This window comes from Pithys albifrons, chromosome 1, assembly GCF_047495875.1.
Source record: "Pithys albifrons albifrons isolate INPA30051 chromosome 1, PitAlb_v1, whole genome shotgun sequence".
Classification (NCBI taxonomy): domain Eukaryota; kingdom Metazoa; phylum Chordata; class Aves; order Passeriformes; family Thamnophilidae; genus Pithys; species Pithys albifrons.
The window spans coordinates 120,613,652-120,633,534 of NC_092458.1; the positions used below are offsets into that span (position 1 = coordinate 120,613,652).

At 40.6% G+C, this 19,883-nt stretch overlaps 1 long non-coding RNA gene across 3 annotated transcripts in view; it reads right to left on the minus strand.

Moving 5' to 3' along the window:
* LOC139676745 (uncharacterized) overlaps positions 1 to 19,883 on the minus strand; it is a 147,004-nt gene that overhangs the window by 12,144 nt on the left and 114,977 nt on the right. The gene's annotated exons all lie outside the window — the stretch shown is intronic.

Here is a 19,883-nt window from a genome sequence, read left to right on the forward strand (position 1 = left end):
TACAGCATACATTCAGGAGAGGAAAAAGTATGGGAGGGAGAGTGATGAGAAAATTGTTCTTCTATAACTAAAAGCATTAATACTCTGGATATGATATCTCATTCCCTGTTGATACTAGTCACAAGTTGTTCATGAAGGTAAGATTCATCCTTTTACAGTGGCAAAGCTTGTGCCTTTTTTCTTGCACTGCTGTAAGCCAGTGAAATTCAAACTCCATAAATTTGTATGTGGAAAACCACTACCAGTGCAGACCCAAATCATGCCCACCCTGTGCTTAAGGCCAGAAAAGCAGAGATAAAAATCCACTTCTGATGTGGAAGGGAAAAAAGTATTTTCCTGACAAATTATTTAAAAGCAAATAATAATACTGAGAGCTGTTAGTAACTGTTTGGAAAAAGCTGAGCAAGTCCCAGCAGAGACAGACTGGCAGGCAGAGAGTGGAGGAAATGTTGCAAAGCTAATTAATTTATTACATAAATCCATAGCTTTTCAAGTGATTATCACTCAATATCAATGCCATGAGAAAAAAAAAAAAAGAACTAGAGCTCTCAGGAGTGCCAACCAGCATCTTTTTGGGAGGGTAAGACCAGTGTAGTATGGAACCTTCAGGAACAAGTGATTCACAACATGCTGCATGTAGTGGCCAGATTTGTCCAAAGCCAGAACCTCTTCCTTCCTCACACCTTGGTGAACAAAACAAACCAAACCCCCCAAAAATCTCCAAGCCCACATACAGTACAATGAGAGAGAAAAAAATATTAAACCCCCTGGTCTTCATAACCCAGTTCCTCCTACATGCATTTCCCACAAACTGTCAACATCCCACAGGAATCTACCCACGTTACACATCACAGCACAATGCTCCCGACAAAGGCATCTCAACCCATGATGTTTCAGGCAGTCTTTCAAACCGCCTTCATTGTATCTGGGTTCACAGCTCTGTAATTAGGTGTTAAGTTTGAGCAATCCGTGAATTTATGCAGGGAGATATTTCTTCGGCTGCTCAGCGTGATTTATGCCTGCATGGTCTGGCTGGAATGAAGAAAGGTTTGTCCCATGAAGAAAATGAGACTTTCCATACTTCTTGCAGGCTCCAGTTCAGTGAAGCACTTAAACGTATGTTCAGGTTCATCCCTATTTAAAACAGACTTTAAACAAGCACGGGGAGCTCAGTGGTCCTTTCAGCTCCACAGGATTAAAGCAGACATGCAACTGCTCCCCTAAATAGGCTTTAATTTATAAACAGCATCAATAATAATGCTAATAATCATCATCATAACAACATCTGCTCTGCTTGGCTTTACATGACAACACCAGACTCAGAAAGTGAACTATGATAAATTAAAAGCATAAGTTCTTGCCATATACAAAGCTGGGAAGAGAACATTGTAAATAACACTGATCCTTGCCAATACAGTTTTCTTCGGTGTATGCCAGAGTGTTGCAGGGTTAAAATGACCATTCAAAATACCTCTTTGATGTGTGATTAACTCTTAGCAAGTGAATATTCTGATTGACCCAGAGATGAGGGCTGCGTCATAAATTTCATTTTAGTCTTCAAAATCATGGGTCAAGGCAAAAAAAAAGGCGGAAAAATATAATTTTAGGAGACCAGAAGGTAAAAGACAAAACATAAGACAAAATTATTGGGCCATGTCGGCAGCCAGTTGGACAGAGGGCTGCACAGCACATTTTCAGATGTTTTACTAATCATTGCACTGGTACATGTTGAGAGAAGTGCTGCTAATGACTCTACTCATACTCCAAATATCTGCTCAGAATGAGAATAACAACGAATTTGGCAATCAATTCTTGAAGTTTCAGCACCTATCATATCTAGCAAAACTTGCTAATCTAAACATGCATCTGCCTCTGTTTTCACCACACATACCTTAATTACCACAAAACCTGATTTACATTGTTATCTCTTTGGTGTATTAGATGTCTTGCTGCAGCCCCTTTCAGCTTCCAGATAAACTTTGGATACACTATAAACCAGACAACACCTTGTGGCTCTAGGGCTTCCAATGCTCTCTTACAACTGATACTCTGATATTCCCTCTATTTTATTTAATTTACCTTTCTATATATTTCAGTTAGCAATTTTGAGAAAAGTATAGAGCCCTTGGCATGCAGAACTCAGTGGTGTTCAAGGGCACCTGACACACTGCTGTACATGTGGTGACTATTCCACCACACTGTGATAAAGAACAATAGTTACTGCTTACTGTTTCAGCACATTTTTACAGATGAATTTTTGTTTTTCTAAATCTAATCTCTACTCACATTTTCTTATCCTTCCAAGAAAAATTACAATATTTTACTACTGGTTAATTTTCTGAAGTAACTTTGCTTTTGCAGTTGCACCTGAAACAACCAAAATCTTTGCACTTGCTATATATATGGGTGTGTATATAAATACAGATATATGCACAATAAAATATGTGCAGGAATCTTGAGCATGTTCCTCTGGAAGAAATATTCAAAATTACAAAAGAGACAATTTAGTGGTCAAAAGACTCACCTTTCTCAACTAGGACATTGTGCAATCCTTTCATTTCATCTCTACTGCGACCTTGTGCCAACCACAGTATTTCAGGAAATGTTCTGTTCTTTCTAGTCAGTGATTATGAAGCAACATTTTAAAGAAGGTTTTTCAGACATATTACCAGTTTCTTATTCCATGAAAATGCAAGGGAGGAGGAAAACCACCCTTATCTTAGTCATTCAACATTGGTATTAATATGTTCATATATCTATTAACTTTCTGGGATTTATTTCTATGTTAATGTAAAACACATTGAAAGACAAATCGTAAAAGTGAGATTTTTTTATATCTGATTCATCACTAAAAGGGCAGAGTGACAATATATGGGTGTTCTACCAGATGGTCCCAGGGCTCTAAACCTTAGGACCTGCCTGAGTGTACCACCAGACCTCATGGTTTATGGTAAGTGATTTAAATATGAACCATCTGGGGTTTTATACAGTTACCTCTAAAAAGGCAAGCTTGAAACTCCCCCAAATATGAACACTTCTTTTGGAAAAAAAAATAAAGTAATAATAAGTGTCGGAGGATACCAGACTGATGAGGAATTCACCAAGTGGCAGATATATTACAAACGCTGGGTAGACAAAGATGTGGAGGTCCAAGACCCCGGGGAGCACATGCAGTGACTGAATCGGGACCATGGGGGCTTTCGGATGGACACTTCCCCAGTTTAAATGTTATACCCTTAATATGGCTACCCTGGTTATTTTTCCCTTAGTCATTCCTTGTCCAAGTTTCCTCTTCCCACAAAACCCTAGAATTTTCCCGTCAACCTCATTCTCCCATTGGTCCTTTTGCCGTTCCTCCCCTCCCTCCTTCCCTTCGTTTGCATGCACCCAATGAAGTGCGTTACTTCTCCCCCTCTCCGCCCCTCTTCCCTGCCCAAATTCTGGAAATTCCTGTGCTCCCGTTATAAGTCAGCGCGCGTCATTAAAACTGGCTTTTCCTTGTGGACTCCTGGCTGGTGTGGACCTATTCCGTTCGGGGTGGTCACCGAGCCGGGGGCGGGAAGAGCCTACCTAAGCTTCCAAGGGGCCTGATCCTAGGGAGCTCCACTTGCCGCTTTCCTAGCCTTGCTCCTGGAAGCAGGAACCTCTCCACTGTATCAGTGGTTAATAACAATCCACTGACAAATAAGGAATAACAAGAGAGGTTGCAATGGACCTTTGCCCAGGAGACATTCCTGGGAGGAGGATGTAGGGCCAAACATCACTGTGTTGGCTCCTTGTAGCTTCACAACACACTCAGTGTTGTGGTTCCTATCCACTGGGTCCTCTGACTTTGTCAGCTGCATTATTACACCTTTGCAAGCTGCTGTCACTACACTCAGAGGGAGGAGAGGGGGAAGGTGGGTGAGCTCCAGTGTGGTTCATCCCCATGTTACACTCTGGAGAGATGCAGCAACACCTGACAGACGGACATGCTCAGCCCACAGCTTTCCCAGTGTGGCCACAGCTCACAGAAACCAGGAGGGGAAGGGACAGGTTTGGCAAAAAGGAAGTATGAGGATGTTGACCTGTTTTTGTTTGTTTGCTTTTTGTAAAACTCATGGTGATAAAAAGCCGACATAAATTACAGTTACTCATCATATCTGTAATTACTAGGTAGAGCTGTTCCTAGTTTCAGTCTAATTGTGGTGCTAGTAATTTCAGATGGTTTTTTAACTCAGTGTGAGGGACTGCATGAAGTCTGCCCATGAAAACAAGCAGTGACCAGAAAGGTGTAAAATGAGATAATTACTGCCTGAAACAAAAGAAAAAATAGTATGCAATTGCCTCAATGATAATTAAAACTTACATCTGCTGGCTATAACTTAAGCATCTACTTAGGAACAGAAACCATTTTGTCCTAATTTACATTCCTACAACAGGGCTGGAATAAAAAGCCAGAGCAGTGACCAAATGGAGATGTCTGCATAGCCTCGAAGCAAAATATGCTTAGGATTTAAATTTCCTTTACTGCAATGTGAGTTATGTTAGGACCGATCAGCCCTTTGCTTTCACTCACAACAGGCACAGAGGCAACCAAGTTCAGGATCAAGAGTCTCTCAAAAGGCTCTTCAAGCTCACATGCTGTTCTCTGTCTCTGTGGTGTGAGAGCAGTGGACTCCTGAAGCTCTGCAGCACTGCTGCAGCACAGGGGCCATTGAAAACCTCCAGTGGGAAAGGTGAACAGCAAAGCTGCTTTCATTTTCCAGGTGGAAAAAAGTCTATTGTCAAAAAACTCCTCCACAGAAAGCAAAGGAGGAAAGATCATCACCTGAGAAGGACTGCGGGGTGATGAAGCCCCCACCAGCAACAGGTACAGCATCTCTCTTAATATGGACAAGGAAACCCTGAGCCTTCATTTTCTGTTTTCTCTCTAGAAGGCATATTATGGAGGGTTCTCCAAGAAGTCTGAAACCCTTTGAGTGCATCGAGGTGGGACCAGCCCATCCCAACCTGAGTCTTTGCACCAACTTCCAGTCTGCCCAGCTTTTGCAAAAGGAAATGGTCATGGCTGCACAACGGGAAGCAATAAATAAGGCAAAAATGAGAGGAAAGAGCAGTTATAAGAAACAACCTCCAAATGATCACATCTTGATACATTTATTTACACTACTTTTCATAAATTCCACTGACCACCTTCTTAATCCCAAAGATTCTGAAATATGCAGCAGAACTTCTATTTTCCCTGGATTGGGATACATTGACCATCCATGAGTCATTACTTGGAAACCCTTTCACAATTAAATCTTTATTAAAACTTTTCAGGATAAATAGTAGGTAAACATAGAGCAGGTTCCCTGCAGGTTTTACCAATAGAAACACAAGTGCTGCGTGTCCTGAGGGACAAGTGATTTGTAGCCAATAATTTAGCAGAATGCTCCTCACAAAAATATTCTCTCTTATTCCTTAATAAGGTCCATGTCCCAGGTGCCTATGTTCATGCACACTTCTACAGGGAACAGATGAGAGGCTGGGAAATCTGTTTTGTTTATTTTTTTTTTTAATTCTAAACAAAAATGTTTTAAAAATTGATTTATCCTAAATAGAAGGCAATACTTTGTCCTTTAATATAATTAACACTGCAGAAAAACAAATGGTTCCACAGAACATTAGCAGCAATCAAAGGGCAAACAATCTATAGTTAATCAAAGTAAACATTACAGATGACACAAGTCTGCCTTTGGATACAGGAAATAGGTGTATACAGATATTTACTTGGGTAAAAAGAGGTCTCAAAAGTTTGGGATTTTTTCTGGAAAAAACTCATACAACTTGGAAATTACAAATAGGTATCTTTATGCCCCACTGTGTAGTCTCTCATAAACTTCATGTACATTTATTGTAACACTGCCACTGATTATTACTGACTTAGTGCAAGCCAAATACTTCTTTGAAGCAACCTCATGAGGAATACATTTGCAATATTTTAAACAGATAAGATTAACCAAGCATAGATGGAATTAAATAAAGCCATTATTTGAAAGTCCAGCTACCAAGCAAGGTGTATTTTCCTCATAATATGCTCATTCCAGCCACACTGGTCCCCTTTCTCCAAGTTCTTTTCCTGTATTGTTCCAGCCCAGCAGTCATTCTGCATATTGACATTTCTGTGCAAATAAAGATGCTTAGAAATGAGGTTCCTTGGCATTTCCTGAACTTCAGAGTGGTTTTGAGTGCACTTCCTAATGCCTTTTGCATTTGAGAAAGACCTGTATCATTTTAAAGAAGAAATATGAATTCACATGGCATGAGCACATGCTCTGTGAGCAATTTAGGTTTTGCAATGTGCTGCTGTTATAGAGAGGGTCACACACTTGTTTCTCTTGGATAGAACATTATGCTGTAAGTCACTGTGAATCAAAGTGTTTCCTAAATCAAAAAAGTACTGCAGAACAAGCTCAACAATAACAGAACAGGTTTCAAAGATCTGCAAGCATTAAATAATGTGATAAGATGGAGATGGACAAATATGTAAGGTGTATGTTTAACTCTACAGTGTTCAAGAAACTTTCAGACTTGTTTAATTACTTATCAAAGACATTTTAATGCTGCTTTACAAGAGGCCTTTATCTTGCTGAAAAATAAGATTTTCTATAAATTTTTGTTGTCCCTCAGGCTGGATCATTGCGGTAAAAGTGCATTGATCGAGGTGTATAATGATTCTCTTCCCCCACATCTGACATTTCTACCATTTCATTTTTAGTAGGTTTTTCTTTGATTTTCTCAATTAGTAGCTGGTTTTATGACTGTGAAAGTATGTGACAGAACAGAAGAGATGCATACTTAGGGCTGTTCAGCACACTTTATCATCCTGTTTTTATAACAACATAAAATTGGTATAAGACAGTGATAAACCAGACCTGTAACAGCCAGTCCTTCATATCTCAAGAAGACAGAGTTAATCTCTGGGTTTTTTAGGAACCCTTATTACTGCCTAGTGGCTCTCATACTTTCTTTTTGTTTCATAATTAAGCTCACTATTCCATTTTGCCAGTCCCTCACATCTTGTGAAAGCCCATGTGATATGCAGTGTACAGAAGCCTGAATGTGCTTAGTTTTGAGAATATTCATCAGACTGAGGGATTTGGGTTTGCAGATTCTCTGTCAGAGGTATCTCACAGCTGTGGTTTGCTAAACCCAAGTGCTCACATTTGTACATCATAGGGAAGGAAACAAGACTGAATTGATATATGTAGCACAAGAAGTAGGCTTTTATAAGCCAGATGCAGCAAGACAGTTCTGGCTTCTGGGATGTGTGTATGGACAGAAAGGGTACCTCCCGTCATGTCAGGGTTTGACAACTGCCACTGCAGTGTGTCAGACTTTTTTCAGCACTCTTTAGATATCCAGGCAGCCATCACTGATAAAGCTGCAGTTTCTTGATAGCTGTCACATACGTTTTGTTTTCAGCTGCCTTCATGTGCTTTGAAATCAATGCACAGCTCCTGCCATAAGGAGACGTTTGTTTCTTAAGAGGAGAAAGATGTGCCGAGTGATGTGGGAAGAAGGACATTGTGAAAACTTTCAGAGGGGATTTCAAGGATGCAATCTCACATATAGAGCTCATGATTTCCTCTTCCAAAGTATTTCTAGCCATCTGTGTCCTGTCTGTCTGCTGTGGTCCCATGTTTCTGACCTGCCTGCTCCCTCCCTCCAGGGTGGGTGGGCCCTTGCCTGTCCACACAGCAAGCAGTGAAATGCATTTCTGTCAGTGCAGCTGAAAACAAGGACCGCAAGGAAGCACCAGGCATTCTGCAAAGCCAGTTCCTGGAGCTGGTGCAAGGACAAGACAGGAGTGTGTATGATGGGAGCAGGCAGGACATTGAGCTGGCACTGGACTTCATCTTCTGTTTATGGTTTCACATCTCGCTGAGTCCTGCAAAGAAAGTGGAGAAGATCCTGCCCCTCACCCTCTCTCCTTCCCCAGTCACCCACTCCTGCTCCCTTCCTCTGTCACCCGCTCCTGCCCCCTTCCCCTTGGGATCAGATAGCCCTGGGGCAAATCAATTCAGAGAATTGACCCAGTGAAATCTAACACTGCATATAAATAAATATGCAAATACAAGAACAGTTCACTGCCAGATATGTCAGCCTGTCAAGTGAGGTGGCTTGCCCTAAGGCCACACAATTTCCAATGCCAATATGAGGAGGGAGAAGGGTACCTGAAGCTGGGACAAAGGGGCAGGGGAGAGGGAGCAGGACCTTTCTTTTCAGTAGAAGGTGGACACTGACTTGGTAGAGCTTCTTTTAGTATGAAGGCACCCCCAGTAGTTCTGTACCACTAGTAGTTTGGGTGGAAGGGGACTTAACAGGGGGCAAAGTTTGCAGAGGCAAATTTTAGCCCCTAGAGGTTAATCCACCAGGATTGGCTTACTGGTTAGTGGAGGGAAATATACTTCTCTGGGCAAGTGATGAGGTTGCTTTTATCTCAGTTGTGATCATGGAAAGAGCCAAGAGACATCTACAAATACCTGAAAAGAGATTGTAGTGAGGTGGGAGTTGGTCATTCAGCTGTGCCTTGAGTGAAAGGATAAGAGGAAATGGCTTTAAGTTGCACCAGGGGAGATTCAGATTAGATATTAGGAACAAAAACATCATGGGGATGTGGTTTAGGGGTGTTTTTGGTGGTGCTGAGTTGATGTTTGGACTAGATGATTGTGGAAGTCTCTTCCAATTTTGATGATTCCCTAATTACATCATCTAGAGACAAAAGAAGCTCTGCGAAAATCTGTAATAGCGATGATGTTCAACTTGTCTCACCACAGATACCTTCAGCTTTCCATCAGAGGGCTGAAGGATGGCAGGACCTACCAGAGACCCAGGGCTGAGCCTGGTAGCCCCTACAGAAGTCACCTGTAGCTCAGGAATCTGTGGACCACAGACACAACCGCCTCACTCCACAGAACTCTACACTCAATTCTCTCTGCACAGCCAAGGCAGCAGAAATGAAGTGGGGGCAATAAGGGTTCTGTGCTATTGATGCCACTGAATTAAAGATAAATAGTTAAGAAAATAATTTGTTTGTTTGTTTGTTTTTTAATATGTGGGGTTTTTTTTTCTAGAAAAGACTATATGTATTTAAATTATCTATGTTCTTACTACATAGTCATGATGTTCACCTTGCATTTTCCCTGTGACAGCTTGTATGGTTTATTATGACAAACCACTAGCCCCAGTAATAGCAAACACAGATCTTTGGCAGGAAATTATTTTAAATCCATTATATATTTTAAATCAATTTTATACTAAACATGTATATTTTCATCTAATTCAAGGTAGAGAGAAATCTCCCAAAAGTTTTCATAAATGGATAGGGTCTTGATAATTTAAGAAATCCAAAAGTAAAATTTCCAAGCCTCTCATACTAAAAATAAAACTGAAATAAAGTTAAATAAACTTTCTCAAATATTCTCTGAAGAAATTGTTATATTTTGCAATCACAAAATGTCTCCAGGACTCACTGAATTATTTTCCATTCTAATTTTTTGCATAACCAGTTCTTTGTCCCCTAGTTTGCACAGGGCTGAATTTACAGGGTCAACTACCACCTTTTGCTGTTACCGAATTAATGAAGATTCCTCCTTAAACAATCTTGCCATTATAAACACATTTTGAACTCATTTAATTGCCTATTAATTAAACTAATGATTTCAGGATTGTTTTACATATGCAGTATGTCAATAGGTTCAGTTCTCTAGACTTAATAAACATACTTAATAAAGATGCTGAAAATTTTGTGTGTCTGTGTGCTCATTTCAGAAGAAATGAGCTCCACAGCTGGTAGCATTTAAAGAGCAAGAAATGTGGCATGTTTCTTTCTGCTTTATGAACTTCTTAGGTTTCAGCAATCATACATATTGTGCATGTGGCCTGTCAGTATAGTTTATCTCAATTGACTCATCACTTTAATCAGAGAAAAGCTCATCACCTGTCCTACATGCTAAAATATTGATAAATAACATATGCAGAAATTAGTTACTATTAATATATAAGACATTGCTATATTAGTAAATTCCCACTATGCAGAAGGAATTTGTATAATTAAGATCATTCATCTGTAATAAGAGTGAGTGTTTGAAGTTGTCAATGGTATGTATCACAACATTATAAGAAATTATTAAAGAAATCTGCACTGAAATAAAAGAGAGGAAAGGATACATTTCCATACACAGGGAAGATATCAGAACTTTGGAGCTTTGGAAAATTCTTAAATGCTAGAAACTCAAGCAAAATGTTTTGTTTATTCAAAATTTGTTATTCAACATAAGTATGAAGATTGACAAGAATGTTAGGTAAGCAGCTCAGTGAAACTTGCAGTGCACAGCATCATCTTATTTACTTTGTTTGAGATATCTGCTCAATGCCATGAGCACACAAGACCCATGGTTTATTTAAAGTTCTGATAGAAATTCAGGACAAGTAATTTCATCTCCTCGTTGTCTTTATTTTCTCACACTGATGTCTGTGTTGAAGGAGACTGGGTTGAAATATTGGAAATATTAACTGTTTGATTATCCCTTTCTGAGCATCACTGCACTTGCCTCAGGACAGCACACAAAAGAAATGACAAACGCACACAATTGTCCAGATTTCTTTGACCCCACTCAGTTAAAAAAAAAAAACAGTGTTAGCTAAAAGGTGTTGCTTTGTGACACAGCAAACACTAGAGGTGAAATTCTAGTTCCTTTGAAGACAATATGGCTTTTATCATCATCCTTGATAGGGTGGTTTCATTTGTCCTTGATAGGATTTTGCACACTGCCTCATTTCTAACTACACTTATTATATGTTTCACTAATATCTGAACATGTAAGGAAAAACATCTCTGGATGAACGTTATGCCTGAAGAAGGTGATGGGGAGCAGCCATTTTATCCAGAAAACTGAAGTAAGACAGTCTGACTTAAAATTTATAACAGAAGTAAAATAACAGCCCAAACTGTGGACATTATTTTGACTTTAAAATATGCATCTTTGTTCTATGCCTTGGTTGCTATAGAAGTATCAGATGTTTAAAACGTTGCCCAAGAAGAACAGGCAGTTTATTGCTATTCCCTGCTTCTGTTTTTTTCCCAAGCTGCCGCAATCAAACGAACAAGGAAAGTCATTTGTACAAGGTGGAGTAGATATCTGTTAACATGCCTGCTGATTTTATGGTGGAGGAGAAGGAACAGAGCTTTTACCGCTCACAGAAGAACACTCTTAAACTTGCATTTATTTACATAGCATCTATGGCATTTAGCCGACTGAAGAGAATTGATTAGCAAGAAGGCTGTTAAACAGCAGTCCTATAGCAGGCACTGCACTGAGGATTAGAGGTTTATTTCACTAATTGGTGCCCTCCTGTAGTCTTTATGAGTCAATTCTAAAAAAATAAAAGAGCACTCCAAACTGTGTTTAGAATAAAAGCAGAGTGATGCTTTTCATTGCACAGAAATCCCATAGCTGAGCTCTTTTAGAAATGAGTTTAGGATTTTTCCAGCCAAATTATTCCTCTCTGGCAAACTCTTGCTTGCAGCACTGCATCCTTACTATGCTGCTTAACCCCAGAGAGCATGGCATGCTGAGAACCAGACCTGCAGCAACCACAGTAGGCATCATGTTGTCTTAATTGCCCACCATGGCTGCCTGGGATGTGGGAGCCACACACCCTTGTGGGAGCAGAGCTCTCACAGGGGCTGGAGTGGTGAGCCAGCCAGCAGCAGCACCACACACAAGGCAGGCACAGCTTCCACCCCATGGAGACAGCAGCACGGGGGCTCATTATAAGGTCATCTCTGCACAAGCACAGCTTGTGCACCTATGGGTTGGAATAATGCCATGAGATTGTAGTGGCAGCTGCAGGGGTGGAGCTGGGGAGATCCAGGACACCCACCAAGGACCAGGCATCTCTTGCAGACAAACTAAATTTGCACAGGGAGGACTAAAGAGGGAAATAAGTTTCACAGTGTTCCCCCTTAGGTTTTGAAGAATGTTTTCTCATAGGAAGTGGAAACAAAACTCTCACCACTGTGGTTTAAAAGGTAATCTGAAAAAAGGAGATGCGCATGCTGAACCCTGAAGAGCAGTGTTGGTACTAATACAATGGGCTAAGGGACTACCCAGCTCCAGCTGCCTCCTGGAGGGTTCCAGGGCAGGGAGAGCACCACTAGAGGGCTCACAGAGTATTCAAAGGGTTATTTCTAGTGACATATGAAAAATATTCCCTTTTTACTTTCTATTCCTCCATTTGTACATGCACTGTACCTTAGAACTGAACCTACTAAAGTGTGCCTTTATTTTAAAGTCAGCTTCATGGACTCTCACAGGCTCATCTCCATATGGGAACACCACCACCTTCTAACCTCTCCTGTGTTAAACAGGCCTTCCACAGAAAACAATTTTGGTCTGATAATGCTGCAGTTATTAACTAGAGGCAGACACTCAGTAAAGCCACACTTGTCATTGCCAGTGCTTCCAGAGGAATGAATGAGTTCAGAGCATCACGTACAGCAACATCCATGTATTGGATCTATCAGTGCTTCAGACAAGGAAACCCAACAAAATCAAAAAATCAAAAAGAAACCCAAACCAAACCAAAAACCCCCAATCAATCAGACAAAAAAAAAAAAAACAAAATCCCTCCAATCCATAGTATTTTTTCTCTTCCTCTTCTTATTAATTCTGTCAAGCATATTAAGATTTTAGTATATTACTCATGGGTTCAGGGAGGTTGGCCATCCGTACAATTAGATATGAAGGCTATTTGTGGTATCTAATAAATAGTGATAACTATTCCTAAAACACATTTCCTCTTAAGGATCAAGATCTACCTTTGCCAGCTCAGGAGAATACAAAACTAGTATTACAGGTTTGCTTTTTGTCTTAGCCCTGAGGACCTTGTTACAACATTTGGTGTTGAGAGTAGAAATGTTCTAATATATAGCCCCAAACTAAAAATGTGAAGGCAATAATCACAGGAGTATTTCAATGCTAACTGAAATTAATTTCCTTTTTATTTTTTACTTTTTCTTTTCCCTTTCCTCTCTGAAAGAGATTGCCAAGGGAATTATTATGATTACTCTGCATGTTTTTGCAGATGGTTGGCTGCTGCATGGGGTTCTCAAGAGAGGTCAACATCCTATAGCATCCAGCTTGGATGCTGCCCTCCACACCAGCTGGGCTCTGGAAGACCTTAGTCAGCAAAGCTTTTGCTGACATGCCTAATTGAAGTCTCTGGGACATGTCACCTCCTCAAATATCAGACTGAGCTGGGACTTGATTTTACTCTCCTATTAAACCCAGTGGAAGAACTCCACTTGGCAGGAATGGAAGTTGAATGGGACTTCTAACTTTTTAAAATATTTTTATACAGATACATATGTACACAGATACACATATACACATAAAAGGTACAGCTTTGATGTATTCAAATGTTTTCAGGAGCTGCAACTAAATCTTAAAACTTTTCTTGTCAGAAATACTGGAGACAAGGGCATTGTTTGTATTATTCCACTATTGAAAAGACAGGAAGCTTTCCTGCCTTTTGGCTTTGCTATTTGGCATTCAGTCGAGCTGTTCAGGGGGACATGGTGACAGGCTGGTGGGAGCAAACAGGCTTTGTGTTTATATAATATGTAGTTTTTTGGTACAAATTCATAAATCCACATTTCTGGTACCATTCCACAGTGCAGTTCAAGAGAAAAAGAAGCAATACTGATATAATATTGTAACACCCACTTGTAGAGTCTCCTGCTTTCTGCATATATGCCAGTAATGTAGACACACCATATTTAGCTCCTTTCCATGATTAGATAGGTTGAAGATTAAATTACTAATAGCAACTGCCCCAGAGGCTCTGTTTATTTAGGACAACTCTCTTCCTCCTTTTAAAAACTGAGGATGATACACCAAACCCAGACTTTCAGACCCAAAGAGTGGTTGAGGATCTGTTGCCTCAAGTTGTCTTGGGACCAACCAGCCGACATGACTAACATGACCTGGCTGGGAACAAGTATTCCTGCTTGTGCTGAGATTTTGTTACTGCACTGGCAGACATGCTGGAATGGCATCAACTCCAGCTGCCCAGACCCTGGGGAAGGCCTCCAAGGCTTTAGCCTTAGTGGGAGACCAAGAATTCTCTGCCATTCAAGGTCTACAGAAGACCAGAACATCAATCCATTCTCCCCTACATGCATACTGAAAGAAAACTGGAAATCTGTCTTCATTTATAGCACTATCATCCTTCAGGACAGGAACATGTTTCCCTGACACATCTGTTTCACAGGACAAATGCATGGAGGTGATAACATTGAGTAAACATGCTGAGATTGCAAAGCTGCCTTGAGTAAAAACTGGATTTTCACATCCTTTAGGTAGTTGGAGCCTCTGCCCTCATTATCTGAACTGCACCCACACAGGCAGTCCCTGCCAATGTAGCATTGTACAAGTTTGAGTTTCAGATTTATTGTTTAAAATTATTTTGAAAGCAGTGACTTAGAACATAGACATATCTGCTCATCTATGTCAACAAGTCATGGTTCTTACAATTTGGGCTTGTATGAATCTTAGATTTGTAAAAGGCAAATTATATATTCATACTAGAAATTGATGGATTTACTATAGTTTATTTCAAGATGGTTTTTTTTCCACAAAGATGCATACCACTATTTAAGTATGATGAGGTTTTATAAACCAACAAAACAAAGAAGTTGCAAACTAAGATCTTTGGTACATTCCCAACTCATGCTACTGTGCCTAGCTATTACAGGACTACCTTGTGATAATTACATACTGCAAACAGAGCTCTGTGTGTGGGGAGGAAATTCATTGTTTTGGGTTCACCTTACTTTCCCTGAGCTTTTTTGGCATGTTTAAATCATATCTCCTTTTTATGCTTTGAGTTTTCAGAGCCTGCAAACTCAAATACAAATATCCTGATGAATCAGGAAGAATAAGGCTAATTTTCCCTCCAGACTCTTGTCTAAAGTACAACCACCATCTTAATCATAGAATCACAGAATCCTAGAATGGTTTGGGTTAGAAGGAACCTTAGAGATCAACTTGTTCCAAGCCCCCTGCCATGGGCAGTGACACATTCCACTGGACCAGATTGCTCAAAGCCCTTTCCTACCTGGCCTTGAACACTTCCAGGAATGGAGAGTCCACAACTTCAGCCAGCCTTTTCCAGTGTCTCATAACCCTCACAGTAAAGAATTCCTTCCGTATACCTAATGAAAATCTACCCTGTTTCAGTTTAAAGCCGTTATCCCTTGTGCTATCCCTACATGCCCTCAGAAAGAATTGTTCTGTTCTCTGCTTTGCAAATCGTTCTTGAGCAACCTTGTTATTTCCAGAAGAGACAGCAGCCAGTCTTGTTTCAGTTTGCTGATGGCATATGAGAAAAGGAGGGGCTTTGAAGAGCATGGCGAAGGAGCTGTTATGCACAGTGACCACAGGTTTCTATTGGTCTCCATTTTTACTCTTTCCTACAGTTCAAAAGCAAACATGTCTTTTCATTCTCTTACTGGATATGAGTGTAGTGGCATCTAGAGAGGAGTTTAATCCTTTTTGCTCTATCATTTTACACTCTTATGTCCTTAACCCAATTTAAATGGTCAAAGCACTCTGGGCCAGCAATTTCTATCTGCTCAATATGTACACAATCCCACTCCAATGAAAACATTAAGTGCATCTCTGATATAAATGCTAAATAATTGATCACAGATCCCTAAATCATACAATGCAATAAAATTTTTTCTACCTGATTTTGTTACACAGTTATTTATATCAGTGTATGGTATCGATAAAAGAAATTTATAATGAAGTCCCAGAGATGCTTTGATTTAATGTGGTTACAGGGACTATCATTTCAAGTGGGAACAAATAGCTCTAATGGATTTTCTAGTACCTTGTTTTCATCATCCATAATAGACTTTCATCTGTGCTGGTCGGAACTGTAGGATGTCCATGTGTTCAGCACCCAGACTTTAACAGATCTATATTTTATGGCCCTACAGTAAAAGTAATTGCAGGTTTTATAATGTCTGTGTACTGTTCCGACTGAAAGCAGTCCATTTAGAGACTTCTGGAAAGTTGAGGTGTTTCAGTTGCAAATGCATGACTTGAATCGGGCTCCAGTTGTGCAGGCAGCCAGTTACCAGCTTCCTTTTAATGAGGGCACATTCCAGAGGTCTTTCTTTCCCTTTCCCTATACCAAAATTGAAAAAATTTTTGAACATGAGGCACTTAGGCTGAAAAGATCATGCCCCTGAGTTTTATCAGCTCAGAGGAAGTGCAAAAACGTGGAGGCCAGTATAGAAGATGTTGGCAGCTGGAGCAGCCCATGAGGGCACCATGCCAGTGTGGCTGCTTCTTGACCTCTTCCCAAATCAGACACTTCAGCTGCAGCTCACACTTGACAAAAATCAAGAATCGATTTTGACTCACTGTCTGACCTCAAATTAGCTTTTGAAAGCCGTGCAACTGTTCTTGGCAATCTCACAATAGCAAAGCAGGAACTAAGGTGATCAGAGAAAAACAAAATCACTTCCTTTCTTTTCTTTCCTTTTTTTTCTTTTTTTTTCTTCTATTAAATTACACAGTAATTATACCATCCACATAACATTATAGGGTTCTGCCAAACTTTTGCACCTACACAGCCCTCCACAGGGCTGCTTCCTGCCCCCATGGCAACAGCCAGCCCTGCAGCAAGAATCTGGCCCAAGGAGCAGGAGAAGGTAAGAGGGGAATAGGGCTTTCTAAAGGCACAAATGCCCTCTAAATGCCAGGTCTATTTGCACCTCTCAAGACCAAGAATAATTTGGTCCGAATGTTAAGAGTGATTTTTTACCACATGTGATGAATGGATTAATCCTGTTACTATCAGAATAATTAATCTTGCTTGGCACTCTAGGCAAGAAAATCCAATATGCTGGAGTCCACAGACATGGCAGTACTTCATATTATTTTGTTATCTTTTCAATGTATAATTAATAAGAAGTGTAGGGATTCCAGGAGAATCAGCTAGCATTAAAATGAGCAGAAAACAGAAAGTTAAGGTATCTGGAGCTGAGTCTGAGCTATTTCAGTGACAGAATCAATTGAAAGAGAAGTCCTCAACTGAGACAGACAAGATCCAGTTGCAGGTGGCTACACACAGATGCCACTTGCTAATTTACCGGAAACTATTTTTTATCATAACATGAATTATTTGCTTTCAGTGATCAGTCTAATTCTAAAATGTTACTGTTTTCACAATACACGGATGTATGACCTGGAGAGAAAAGGATAGCCAGCATATACCCTTGGCATTGTCAGGTTCCCAAAAGCAGCCATTCAACGTGAAAACTTAGGCATGGCCAAAAAGGAAAAAAAAAGCTTTAGTCTCATGGGTAGGCAGTTAGAGAAACCCTGTGCTAATCATGTCAATTTTTATTTTCAGAATGGCTTCCCAAAATTAGACTTCCCTTGAACCAACAATACACATCCTATCTCCAGCTCTAGAATACTATGTGAATCAAACAGTTATTTCCAAACACCATATTTCTTGGCTTAAAAATCACCTCTAAACACACACACATGAATTATCTCCTTACATTCTTTTTTCCCCATTTTAAATATTCATTCTGAGGCTGCACAGGTGACATACAATTTTTGTCGCATGCTTGGTTCACCTTGTTACTTGGAAAATAAAAAGTAACAACAGCCTTTGAGATCCTACGGGCTAGAGGGGGCTGACTCTGCTGCAACCTTCACTTGGCCTGGTAACCACTGACCAGCTGTGGTTCACAAGCTGTCCTCAGCAGGACAGACACCAGCTCATACTTTGTTGGGTGATAGCAAAACTATTGTTCCTATTTTAAGGGGAAAACGAAAACAAATGGCACTTCAGAAGATGATGCTAAATTACATCTTTACTTTGCAACATCCCCAGCTGAATGTAGCATAGAGCAGTTCTGTGTCACCTCTAAATTGCTCATGAGGAACTGGTGTGCTGGTACATATACCTGATTATGAGACTTCAGGGAATTAACTCCTACATATCACTGAATCAATTCCCAAACAAGTGTGTGAACTCATCCTGATGAAGAGGAATAGTCTGTTTCTACAGCTTTTACGGCTGGAACATGGAAGGAATAAAGTAAAATACAGCTCCAGAAAGTATGTTTGTGAGCATCAGCTTATACCCAGAATAATGATGCACAGAGTAGGGAATGGGAAGGATTGGGAAAAGCATGATGTGTCGGATAATCAAGCCTCCCTCATAAACAGCCAAAATAGAGTGACAGAATTGGCACAAACCAATGTGGAGGCTGGAGGCGAGGAAGGGGACCACAGGCCCATTGAACCAGATGTTCCCAAACTGCTGTGTGTGCCTGTGGCCAGCCAGCAGAGCTGAAGGCACATGGCAGCAAAGCGTCCTCATCTCCCTGTAGCACTGCTTCCAGGCTGGGCAGACCCCAACACTAGAACAAGAATTGTCTTTGACATTTTATACGGGAGTAAGAAGAAAGCAAAAAAGAGCTCCATGATTTTCTGAAGGACTGGTAAGGTTGGTTCATTACAAAGTTGGTCCTAGTGCTCTGTTTAAAGTCATTGCTGTTACAAAGCAGAAAGCTGTTTTGTTTTTGTTTTTTTTTTGGTGGAGTCATCTAGTAGATTGCCATCTACTGTGGCAATCATCTACAAGATACTGGAGTAGGACAATTGTGGACAACTTTCTGCTTTCCCGCACACACAGACAGCTCTCAGCTTCCAAGAAATATGTAAGGGACTATGATGAGAAGAATTTGTCTGGGATGTTAATCAGAGTAAAAAAACCAATTCCGACAGATACTCAGTTGTAGTCACTTGGCATGGCCTCAAAGACTTCAGATGAACAACTTCATGCAACAGCAGCAGCAGTAGCAAGATCTTGTCCCTGGAATACCTGAAGGAAGGTGGAAGGAGAACTGCAATTGAGAAAACCATAATCACAGGGGGAAATAAATGTTTACTTGGAAGTTCTGTGTGTTCTTAGGTCAATGTGAAAGGGTGTTCTGCTATACAGAGATGTAAAAATGGATCCTTGAATACCTCCTTTTGCCTACTAACCAAACCCCCAATACATGACTTCTCTTTCTTATGAATGGCTGATGGGACTATGGCATGCTTTATGCAGTTTCTGGTGCCACTGGCATGAGCATCCCCTACAATTCTCTCTCACACAGAACACCCACCCCAGATACTGAGAGTAAAAAATGTGATTGATTGCCTTCTACGGAAAACAGATTTTGGTAGGAGTTTTTTGAAATATGACATGAACCAGTCAGACCTTTCCCCTGTCCTTTTTCAATCTTCTGTTCTTTCCACCACAGTTATTTTTGTGACGCCCATTTCAAGGCCCCTTCTTCTTCAGAGCTCTACTCAGATTGTAGGGTTTGGATCAAATGCATTCAAAGTCCAAGCTGTGGCCCCGCAGCCAATGAATGGTAAAATTTGCCTTACAGCTTGAAAAAGGCACTCCTGCCTTCCCCTACTGACCATGCAGCTGCAACTTTTCTTTGTTGGCTGTTGAGCCTGGTGAGGCCCTTGAGAAGGGTAGGTGGGCTCAGAAACCTTCCAGGACAGTGAATCAGTAGGAGCAAGCAGGCAGAGAAGAAGCTGCTAGTCATGGCAACTGCTGGTGCCCAGAGAGAGGCTGAGGTACTTGGGGTGGCTGTGGGCTTTGACTTTCCACCCTACTGCCATGTCCTGACCATTCATCCCTCAGGTGGCAACACCCCCTCTTGCCTGTGCCCCACAAGACTAACTTAAATTGGAAAAGGACTAAGAAAAATACTTGATTTAGCATTTCACATCTCCTACTGGACCCTACCGAGCTCT